This window comes from Crinia signifera, chromosome 3 (genome assembly GCF_055691185.1).
Source record: "Crinia signifera chromosome 3, ASM5569118v1, whole genome shotgun sequence".
Lineage (NCBI taxonomy): Eukaryota > Metazoa > Chordata > Amphibia > Anura > Myobatrachidae > Crinia > Crinia signifera.
This window is the reverse complement of record NC_139219.1, coordinates 244523315-244535365: the sequence shown is the minus strand read 5'-3', so window position 1 is coordinate 244535365 and position 12051 is coordinate 244523315.

Genomic DNA, 12051 nt, shown 5'->3' with positions numbered 1-12051 from the left:
TGATTGGGGGGTTAGATGCTGCACCTGGTCTGACTAGGTGCAGGGGAGTGAACTTTAAGAGTCCTTTGTTTGATGGTTTCGGCGTCAGCAGGGATAAGAACTGGTTTCATCTAGTTTCCTTTGTTACCTACTTTCAACAGAAACTGTCTCTGGAATATGGATTATGTCCAAAACTATCGGGCAGTGTATATTGCGAAATATTCGCAATGACCGGAATACCTCGCATAATGAACTGAACGGAACGGTACTAAACACGATACAGACAGATGGGTGCAGGGCTAACTAAGCTATGTGTGGCGTTCTAAACCTTTAACTATATTTCATTTCGTGTAAGTGTGTTATTATGAATTTATGTGTGATAGTATGTCTACTCTTCTGGTCCACTTTGTCACACATACTCGGGTATGGAAACTTTATTTGCGCAACTCTGCGAACCAAAATGGCGGCCATACTATCACAAAATGGCGTGTGTGCACCTAGACTTCCACAGTCCACCCTTTAACAGTAAATATAAAACTGTTACAATACAAAACATTTCACACGACAATACAGAAATTCATAATCCTAACAGAGAAATTGGGATACATGAATTAAACATATAAGGGGAGTAAACCATCTGCTCTCGGCCGATCCAGGATCATGGATAAACGATGGGCCGCATTTATCGAACAATCTACTCAGGGTCACGAAGGATAATGTACAGTTTTGGGATCAAAATAAAAACAGGGGTGGTTACAACATATACACGTTTTTCAGATATGGCATCCTTTGGTAGGTATTGTTTGTGACAACAGACCCTTGAACTCTTTGTTGTCTCTCTTTTTGGTATGCTTTTAAGTATGATGGTATTATCACTATCAAACATCCGGTCCTGGGTAATGTATCAAGTTTATAGATTCTACCTTGACCTAAACTGGGATGGGTAACACACTCTCAGAACTCTGTATCGTCCGTCCAATGCCTGGCAGCAGTGCGGCGGCGGTATCCTTGATTTTGAAGATAACGGATAGTGGGGGGGGAGACAAGAATAGGACCCACAACAATAGAGAAAACTGAGAAAGGAAAAATTTTGTTAGTGATCCTTCCAACCTGTTACCAGTGGGGTGTGTCACAGTCCCTTTTGTAGCTTGTACAGGTTGCTTGACCTTAGCTGCTCTCCAGTCCTCCCGAAATGGTGCCTCTTAGCGAATTCTTTCTTTTGCCCTCGAGTGTAAGGACCTTTTGGTTTTCTGTTCCTTTGGCAGTAGGACGAACGTACCCGAATCTCTCTCTCTGCGACTTTGTTATTGAGGTAGTGCTGGTCAACAAGATCTGGGGTGGTCCTTTCCAAAGGTCTATCAAGCAACCTGTATATGGCAAAGCAGGGGAAACAACAACAACATCTCCTGGTTCATGGTTATGACAGTTCACAACAGGTGTCAACAAAGTCCTTTTGCTGCAGTTTTCCAGGTGTGGATACATCACTTGCATTTGTGGTCTAGGATCTCCTTGTGGGATTACCATAACCTGTGGCTGCCCGCCAAGCAATGTTTCGATGGGGACAAATGAGGTGGAGTTCTGAGAGTGATTCTACTACTACAAAAAGAGATTATGGGGTGTGCCATCAGTCCCTAAAGGTTCACACATGACTTAAACCTTTCATATATATAAATATACTTGCATACTCAAGGGTGCTTCTGGGCTGCTATATCTATACACACAAACGTCAACACATATATATATATATAAAAAATAAATAAATAAATAAATAAATGCTTCTAGAGTGGACTGTACGAAGCCAATTTTGTATTACCTGCAGAGGATCCTGCTGGAGGAGGGATGTGGAGATGGCTCTGTGGGAACAACCGTTGCAGTTTCTTTCCCCCCAGACAAGTAAGGCATGATCCTGTCGTCTTACCTGTCTGTGGGCACGCCAGAAATTTCGGACTAATTTTTCCACCTACCTCCCCTGTCAAGACAAGTCAGGCCATGGGCTATCTCTGTCCTGACAGTTTGGCATGTTCTCAGAGTCACTGGTTTTCCTTGTCCATCTTTCTATTCCTGTCCACATCCCTTCGGCTTCCAGACTGCTTCTCCTGCAGGGGACACAAATCTTGTATTTCTATGTGAATATACTGACATTTACAGGGGGGGACACAAACATTATCCGCAGAGCGCATGGCTCACCCAGCTGCCTTGCCAGCATGTTCATTATCAAGTGACACTGAATCCTCATCGAAGATGTGGCCTTTACACTTGATAACAGCCACTCTGTCCGGCAGCTGTGTGACTGTCAGAAATCTTTTAAACTTACAACGCTTGCGCCACTGGAGTGCCAGCTACTGAAACAAAACATCTGAGGCGCCATAGGGCCTAAGATCTTCTGTATTACCCCAACAAACATACTTGGAGTCGGCATGAATATTGGCTGTTTTTCTCTCAGTTCGCAGTACTATTAATGAGACTGCTGTTGCTGAGTGAGACGTCCAATGGGTTCAGCCTCTACTATGCCTTTTCCATCTATTACGGTATAGCCAGTGTACAATTTTCCCTCTCGGTGTTGTGGAAAGAACGAAAAAAAAATGAATTACCTCTTCCAATGGGTTGTTACCACCCTTTGGGGGCCTGCTGCAAAAGGTCTGACTCAAACATGTCATGCAATCATATTCGTCTCGGCTCCCACTAAATTCCACAATTCCAGCAACCTCAGCACCAATCCACCCTTTGTGCCTTTGGCGGGCACACCTGGTAAGAGTGTTGCTGGGTTTACAATATCACCCATTTTCCTGGTAACATCAATGCAAGTTCCCATTTAGTGAACTTGGCTGATGAATATTTTTCACATGTTTAGGCAGAATTTTAGGAGTGTCCAGACTATATGAGGAGCATAAACAGTTAAAACACACCCCAACACCACATTCTCAGTTTTGTTTACCAGTAGTGCTATGGCAACTACACTGTGTAGACAAGTAGGAAGTGCTCAAATAATAGGGTTTAATTGCACACTGCAGTACGACATTGGTCAGGCTGGCATCACCAGGTTTCTTACGTCACTATATCTGTCGCCCCCTCAGCAGGTCTAATATTCTAAATCACATGGTCTCTTGTGTCAGTTTTACCCATGGCAAAAGCTGTAATCAGGCCTGTTTCTCCTTCTTTATCCACATCTGTCTGTGAAGACATGGGTATTGTGATTGCACCTATTTATATGTAAATGCGTTTTACAACCCTTTTCATTCTTTGTAGAAGGGGAATGCTTTGTGCATTACTTGGACTGCTTTTCACAAGATGGTGGCTGTGGTTGCCCTGGGTAACATTAGGAGCAATGCTTAAAGTTACTGGGACTTTGTTCAAGATTTACTGAAAAATATATTGTGACTACTCGCTTTATGGGGTATCGCATATTCACAATGGGTATTTTCTCTGCTGGGAGTGCGACAGATCTTTCGAACTATTTTTCTATGATTTGTGGGTTTATGGTTACTAATGTGTCCCAGATTTCCCTCCCCCTCCCCTAGTTCAGGCGCAACCGCAATCCGTCCTGAGATACCTTATGTCCTGCCTCAGGAGGATACACCAGAAGTTGTCTATCGCCAACTGCTGGTGCTGTGGATGAGGAAAGGACATAACAATAGATCATTAACCCATTGTATTGGTATTTACCCATTTGTGGGCCGTAAGGACAGTGTGCGATCTTGCAAGACCCGGGGGAGGGGCTTGGTGGCTTTCTGAGGTTTCTGGAACAGAAAAGTATGGAAAGGAGAAAAAAAAATTGGAAAAAGAGAGAGAAAAACTCAAAGAGGGTAGAAAATATTAATGACAGTAATGTGTACATTTATTTTCAACCGAAAATTTTCTTTTATTTTGATGACACCAGGATTTAGCACTATGGGGGAATTGGCTCTCAACTATTTGGTTCTTACCCTTTTCAACTCCTGTTCTGATTTGTAAGCCCTCCCTTTCTTTCTGTTTCCCAGTGTGGTTGTGACTATGGGCTGTGTCTAGGGGTATTTAGCTAAAAGTTCTCTTTTGGGAACCTTGTTATTTCACTGGGTATTTTTCCAGCTCAACCTCAGATTTCGAATGGTGAGGCTGTACTTTGGGGCGCTATACTTTCTGTTTTTAACAGGGTTTCTATTGAAGCTATGGTTGCCATTGATCCTGTGTCCTTCCCATCTTTAGTTCAAAGGGAACTCGGTATTTGTGCTGTAGTTTTTTTAGCTACCTTAGATGGATTTGACTCTATAACAGTGGAATACAGCATTAGCCTCTGAGGACTGTCCAGCATATCTTGCACTTCTTGTGTAAGATTTCTAGGAGTGTCCAGAAATACCCCATCAGGGGTGCAATAGATGACACATCCCATTTTACATAGTAAATCTCTACCCAGGAGGTTAGGCGGGCCGCTGCAGCCAACAGAAAAGAGTGTTTGGCATGCAGAGGCCCGCTTGTAACATCTGCTGGTTTCGTCAGTGGGTAATGCTGTATTTTTCCTGTTACCCCAATTGCTGCTACTAATTTGCTTGACACAACCTAGACCAGGAGAGAATGTTGTTAACGGGTTAGGTACAAAAAAACTTTATATTTAAACTATTCCACTTACCCATATCTGAGGCTCCTCCCTCAGATATTGTCTTATGTTACCTGGATGTGGGGTGTATGTGTGTCCTACTCCCTGTTTGCATGTATGTGTCATGCTTAGGGCGGCGTTGGCTACTAGGTGGGGCTATGGCTATGTGTTGAGACCTACCTGTCTTCTCCCATTGTGTCTCTCAGTTACTTACATATGTGTTATGTTTTCTATGGTTATTTACCCTGCAATGTCTGGCTATGTGTCCTTTGTTTCCACATTTGAAACATACCATTTGGTTTTGTCTTTCTGTCATAAATCGTTTGTCCAGATCAACAGCAGATTTTTTTTAAAGTGTGTATTGACATCTGTCTGCAGTTGGGGTGAATGGTTTCTGTGTTGGTTCTCAGATTTTCCCTAAGACCTTGTATCAGCACAGAGACAATCCCTCCCTTAAGATGTATGTTGTCCCTGGGGCTGGGGATACCAGAGTGTTTTGGCAACACCTGTAAAGCACGGTTGAAATATCCGCTGGTGGACTCACCATCTTTCTGTGTGATGGTGAACCCTAGGGTATTTTCAACTGTCGCTGGGAAATATACACCCAATTGTATATTTATTAGGCGTATATTTTCCTGGTTGCTTTGTTCAGTTAAAATCTTATCGCCCTCCACACCACTGTCTCGAATGAACTTCTGGACATCTATGTGTGAAGGGAGGCAAGCTCTCAACATGTATCGCCAATCCTTATTGGTGGGCTCATCTGAATTTCCTCGCTCCCTTACAAATTTCTGACACTTTGCCAGATCTTTGCTGGGATCAGGGAAATTTTTGATGATTGAATGACGTTCCAATCGTGTCCATGTATTGTGCATGTCACTATCCTTTACAGGCATTACCTCATCCCCGTCTCCCCGTCCACAAGGAGGTTCCACTGTGTGCAGAGGGCGGATCTGTATCCTCCCTGCACCATTGGACAACATCCCAGGAGCAACTATCTCTGTGCTGTGTTGTGTGTACTTACCTGTGTCTCCAATCGTGTTCCTGGCATCAGCCATCTCCTCGACCATAACGGCAGCAGCAGCTTGGGCTGTCTCAGCCTCCCTCTCCTTTCCGCTAGCTTCGCAAGGGATGGCTGATGTCAGGAATCTCCCTTGTGAATCTGTATCTTGCTTATAGGGGGTAAAAACAGGGTACAAGTTAGCAATGGATACATTATTACTCATGTCTTTCTTATGAGTCATTAACCCCTTCGGCACATATGGGGGTGGGGGAGCTGATTCTATTGTGGCAGCGGTTGTAACGGTTGCATTTTTATTGTGGCTGATTGCGTCAAGTATTGCCAGACCTCTGGTTCCCCATTGTTCCTGTCCTTCCTTCTGCCACAATTTAAGAATATCTATATGCTTCACTCTCTCCTTACGACTGGAGAGTAGGCATATTTCATCTTTTACTGCTGATAAGATTTCTGGATCGAAGCTACCAACACTGGGAAATTCTAACTTGCTGCCTTGTGTCATTTTTCTCCATTTACTTTGATAAACAACTGCGAGTTCACCGTGCTTCCTGCACATAATAAAAGCAGCCGATCCTTTTGGCCGGCTTGCTTCCTCCCTATCTTGCACGTTATCACAGCGTGACCCGTTATTACCCATATTTACAGGAATAAACGTTCACAGCTTTATAGATATCGGTGGGTTATTTAAGTTGAGAGCTCCCCAACCACTCACTTCTCCACACAGCGACACTATTCCGCAATTAAGCGTGAAGCCCACAATGCGAGGTAATGTACTCAATCACCAAGTCTTTCAACTAGCAACGAACTTCTAGCCAACTTGCTTGGTGCGGCACAATTTTTCCAGGGTATAACAAACTTGTTTTCCTATACCCCCAAAAATTGGATTTCTAAAGTAGCTAATCGGAAACAAGTGCGTTCCGATGTATCTTCTTGTACCCTCCGAGCGGAATCAATTCCACTGAAGGGGCAGTTCCTATGGGCACGTCGTCACGTGAACCCGGTCCTAACTGGACTGTCCTACACTGGACTACACTGCGCTTGAGTCGTGTCGTCACACACCCGTTCGCCTCAGTTATTTTTCACACTGGGCGCTGGTTACACCTTGGTCTTATGCATATATTTGAAATATTTCTGTACAGAAAATCTTCCCAGGCTGGTAGCTTTTCACTAGATACTTATGCAGGTATAAATCCCTTATAATACGCTATAGGAATCTATTAAAATAAATGCTTGAGTTGCTTGTTTATGAGAAAATGAACAAAAAGAAAAAAAAACTTATTTTCTCTTTATTAAATCACCGCCCCATTCGCAGTATATTACTATACTGTTTAAATAAGGCTAGTGGTTTATTACTGTTCACCTTTGAGTTCCTATGTGTGCTGCATGTGCAGTACCAATGAACAGCCACGTGTGTACATGCGCTGTTCACAGGCCGCCGATGGATCGGCCACCCACGTGTTCTATAGTGTATTTGCAAGGTTGCACTCGGGTTTCGCTATACGCAGTAATTGCGCCTAAATGTGGAATAAATCCCTTGACTCCGTCCGAAAGTTACGTATCAAGATGCGAAATAAATCCCGCACTTAATCCGTAAATCACGTACAAAGATGCGAAACTTTCCCGATGTGGGCACGTGCGCGCGCACCTTGCGTAATACACAATAGACGCTTTACGTTACTGCAAAAGGCCCAGGGCTTGTCGCCACGTGGCGGAGTCTCTGGTTTTGCAGTAACTAACAATAAAAGTTATAGTTTTGCACAGAGGGGATCCTCTATGTACTATAATAAACACAGACTCCACGTGTGCGAACCTTATCGCACGTGGTACATATACTATAATAAACAAGCAGCCCAAGACACTATACCCCGTTAAACTACTTGTGGCAGGCAGAAGTACAGTTTACTAAACACTTAATATATGCTTTAAACACGTGGCTTTCACTTATTGTGCTCCGGGTTCAACGCTAGCACTTCCCGAACCCCGCACCGCCGCGGACCCGGCCTATCCAGCAATGGATAATACTTCCACCCTTTTGCTGGTATAGGTCGGGTCGCACGCCTGGTACTGAGTTCTGGAATGTGGAGCGGACGGACGCGCCCCCAATTGTTAATGGCGATTAAATATGACCAGAGAGACAATAAGTGAAAAGCGCAGGTTACGTAATAAGTCCGCAACCTACGTACCCTTTATACCTAACTACGTGCGAACAAAACGTAGCGCAGTGTAGCGTACCTTTGATTGTATATTGTACACCAAGAATCAATACCTTAATAAGAGATTCCTTCGCAGTAATTTGTCTCTAATCTGCGAATATACCCTTATGGACCGTGTCCGTAATATACCTTTATCGCTAAATGCGAATAACAGACACAAACCACAGTATAGAAGTAAGGAGATAAGAACTCCATAAAAAGGTTGTATTTAAGTCCCTAATGGACAAAAGGGGGTTACAGGAATAGAAAATACAGGTTTAACAAGTGATACAATATGCTAACAATGAATACTAAACAGGCTCTGCTAAGGGGAAAGAATACAGATACAAGACACAACCAGCCAACTATACAATAAGTATAAATACCGTTAATGCAACCGTTACCCATCTCATCAAATATGCGAAGTGCAGTCCGGTCAGAGCTCACTATCGTTCAGGGCTGAACTATAGTCCGGTAGAAAAGTCATGGGAAGGTAGATGTGCCGAAGAGATCCTGGCTGCTCTGGGTCGCCTATCTTATAGGGTCAGAAAGGGGAGGTCAAAGGCCGTTCTCATTGGTCGGAGGTCGTATGTCAGTTCAGCTGTGATTGGGGGGTTAGATGCTGCACCTGGTCTGACTAGGTGCAGGGGAGTGAACTTTAAGAGTCCTTTGTTTGATGGTTTCGGCGTCAGCAGGGATAAGAACTGGTTTCATCTAGTTTCCTTTGTTACCTACTTTCAACAGAAACTGTCTCTGGAATATGGATTATGTCCATAACTATCGGGCAGTGTATATTGCGAAATATTCGCAATGACCGGAATACCTCGCATAATGAACTGAACGGAACGGTACTAAACACGATACAGACAGATGGGTGCAGGGCTAACTAAGCTATGTGTGGCGTTCTAAACCTTTAACTATATTTCATTTTGTGTAAGTGTGTTATTATGAATTTATGTGTGATAGTATGTCTACTCTTCTGGTCCACTTTGTCACACATACTCGGGTATGGAAACTTTATTTGCGCAACTCTGCGAACCAAAATGGCGGCCATACTATCACAAAATGGCGTGTGTGCACCTAGACTTCCACAGTATATAATAGGTGTACACAGCACTGTGTGTATGTCAGTATATATATAATAGAAGTACACAGCGCTGTGTGTGTATGTCAATGTATATAATAGGTGTACACAGCACTGTGTATGTATGTCAGTGTTTATAATAGGTGTACACAGTGTTGTGTATGTATGTCAGTATATAATAGGTGTACACAGCGCTGTCTATTTTTGTAAGTGTATATAATAGGAGTACACAACGCTGTGTATGTATGTCAGTATATATAATAGGTTTACACAGCTATGTATGTCAGTATATAATACATGTACACAGAGCTGTGTATGTATGTCAGTGTATAATAGGTGTACACAGCGCTGTGTATGTATGTCAGTATATATATAATAGGTGTACTGTATGCGCTGTATGTATGTTAGTGTATAAAATAGGTGTACACAGCGCTGTGTACTGTATGTATGTCAGTGTATATAATAGATGTACACAGTGCTGTGTACACCTATTATATACACTGACATACATACAGTACACAGCGCTGTGTACTGTATGTATGTCAGTGTACATAATAGGTGTACACAGTGCTGTGTATCAGTATATAATAGGTGCACAAAGCGCTGTGTATGTATGTCAGTATACAATAGGTGTACACAGCGCTATGTATGTATGTCAGTGTATATAATAGGTGTACACAGCGCTGTGTATGTATGGCAGTGTATGTAATAGGTGTACACAGTGCTGTGTGTATGTCAGTGTATATAATAGGTGTACACAGCGCTGTGTATGTATGTCAGTGTATATAATAGGTGTACACAGCGCTATGTATGTATGTATGTCAGTGTATATAATAGATGTACACAGTGCTGTGTGTCAGTATATAATAGGTGTACACAGCCCTGTGTATGTATGTCAGTGCACACAGCGCTGTGTATGTATGTCAGTGTATATAATAGGTGTACACAGCGCTGTGTATGTATATCAGTGTACACAGCACTGTGTATGTATATCAGTGTACACAGCGCTGTGTATGCATATCAGTGTACACAGCACTGTGTATCTATATAAAGGCTCGAATACACCACGGACAGTTACCGGTAACAATACATAAATCAGTAAAGAATGATCACATGTGACCTGGCTCAGTAATGCACTAACCCTTTCTCCCATTAGGATCCTGTATACGGCAGAGTGAGGCCGGGACCAAGCAGCCAGAAGCTGTATACACCTCCCAGGTTCTGCGAGGGATCTTCTCCATCCAGACGCATCCGGGAAACCTAAAATACAGAGCACAGAATAATGTGACTTCCAGCAGAATATAATACACAGAATCCCCCAGATTTCTCTATCATTATCCTGCTCCCCAATAGTACTGGGGGCCCCTATGTTCCAGCATCATTCATATAACGCACAATGCTTTTACTGGATCATCAACACCACATCTGTTACCTATGTAATATTCATGTTAGTGTAATTAGTATCTGAGGATCCGTGGGATGGGAATCAATGCACCCCCACATTGTACCCCAGATTCTTTCATGTTCCTCCCTATGTGTGATACAAGCTATGTGCAAAACTTATTCTATGGCAGAGGTGGGCAACGGGCGGCCCGCGGGCCGGATGCGGCCCGCGAGGCGCTTATGTCCGGCCCGCCGCACTGACATTCAGTACCATGACAAGCGGCCCAACTATGAATAGCCGCTTGTCATTTAAATTGCAGAGGGGACCGGGAGAGATCTGTTCCGGCGCCGCTGCTGTCAATGGCGGCCTGTGCTTGTCGCGCACAGCATTACTGGGAGCGTGGGAGGGGATGCGGTGACGCGACAGCCGCTTTGCTGCCATTGGTTGCTACGCCCGCCGTGTGACCGCGTCCCCTCCCACACCACAATAATGTTGTGCACTGTGCAGGGCGGGCGCAGTCCGGATTCCACATCTCTGAGGCGGTAAATGTTAACTCGCCTCTCTCCTGCCTTCCCCTCTCAGCTACTTGCCTCTTTCCTGGCTTCCCCTCTCAGCTACTTGCCTCTTTCCTGGCTTCCCCTCTCAGCTACTTGCCTCTTTCCTGGCTTCCCCTCTCAGCTACTCGCCTCTTTCCTGCCTTCCCCTCTCAGCTACTTGCCTCTTTCCTGGCTTCCCCTCTCAGCTACTTGCCTCTTTCCTGGCTTCCCCTCTCAGCTACTTGCCTCTTTCCTGGCTTCCCCTCTCAGCTACTTGCCTCTTTCCTGGCTTCCCCTCTCAGCTATTTGCCTCTTTCCTGGCTTCCCCTCTCAGCTACTTGCCTCTTTCCTGGCTTCCCCTCTCAGCTACTTGCCTCTTTCCTGCATTCCCCTCTCAGCTACTTGCCTCTTTCCTGGCTTCCCCTCTCAGCTACTTGCCTCTTTCCTGGCTTCCCCTCTCAGCTACTTGCCTCTTTCCTGGCTTCCCCTCTCAGCTACTCGCCTCTCTCCTGCCTTCCCCTCTCAGCTACTTGCCTCTTTCCTGGCTTCCCCTCTCAGCTACTCGCCTCTCTCCTGCCTTCCCCTCTCAGCTACTTGCCTCTTTCCTGGCTTCCCCTCTCAGCTACTTGCCTCTCTCCTGCCTTCCCCTCTCAGCTACTTGCCTCTTTCCTGGCTTCCCCCCTATCTCAGACGCCACTGATACATTTTATTAAAGCAAAGTAAGGAGCAGGCTATTTTCTCTGCACTATACATTATAGATGTGTGTGTGTGTATATATATATATATATATATATATATATATATATATATATACACACACACACACACACATCTATAATGTATAGATGTGTGTGTGTATGTATGAATATATATATATATATATATATAAATATATAGATACCCACACACAGTGTTACATGTGTGTGTGTGTATATATATATATATATATATATATATATAAATAATAAAAGTGCGTGGTCCGGCACCTGGGGAGTATCCAAAGATAGTGAGGCAGCACTCATCCGGATTTGTAGAAAATAAATGCAGACCTGACAACTGCAGCGAGAAGTTCAAGTTATCATTGGTTCGGCCCTCCGACACACTTCAGATTTTTCATACGGCCCCCGACAGAAATTAATTGGCCACCCCTGTTCTATGGGAATGTCAAACAATCTCTCTCCCATTGTATAAAGCTGTTTGTCCACTATTACATACATACAGACATACATGCATACATACATACATGAATACATACATACATACATACATACATCATACCTCCCAACAT